The sequence below is a fragment of the Chrysochloris asiatica genome, unplaced genomic scaffold (genome assembly GCF_000296735.1).
Source record: "Chrysochloris asiatica unplaced genomic scaffold, ChrAsi1.0 scaffold00049, whole genome shotgun sequence".
NCBI classification, from domain to species: domain Eukaryota; kingdom Metazoa; phylum Chordata; class Mammalia; order Afrosoricida; family Chrysochloridae; genus Chrysochloris; species Chrysochloris asiatica.
This window is the reverse complement of record NW_006408567.1, coordinates 10,646,177-10,646,766: the sequence shown is the minus strand read 5'-3', so window position 1 is coordinate 10,646,766 and position 590 is coordinate 10,646,177.

The window sequence follows — 590 nt, the reverse complement described above, 5'->3', positions numbered from 1 at the left end:
CTTCCGTGAGTATTGATAGTTGATCTAAGAAGAATGAAGTTCTTGGCAACTTCAATCTTTTTTCCATTGATAAGAATGTTGTTTATTGGTCCAGTGGTGAGGAATTTTGTTTTCTTTACATTGAGATGTAATGCATACTGAAGGCTGTGCTCTTTGATTTTCATCGGTAAGTGTTTAAGTCCTCTTCACTTTCAGCAAGCAAGGTTGTATCATCTGCATATCGCAGGTTGATTGGAGTCTTCCTCCAATCCTGATGCCATGTTTTTCTTCATATAAGCCAGTTTCTCAGATTATTTGCTCAGCATACAGGTTGAATAAGAATGGTGAAAGAATACAACCTTGTCACACACCTTTCTTAACTTTAAAACATTCAGTGTTCCCTTGTCCTATTCGAAGAGCTGCTTCTTGGTCCAGGTACAGATTCCTCGTGAGCACAATGAAGTGTTCCGGAATACTCATACTTCACAATGCTGTCCATAGCTTGTCATGATCCACACAATCAAAAGTCTTTGCGTAGTCAATAAAGCACAGGTAACCATCTTTCTGATATTCTCTGCTTTCAGCCAAGATCCATTGTACATCAGCAATGA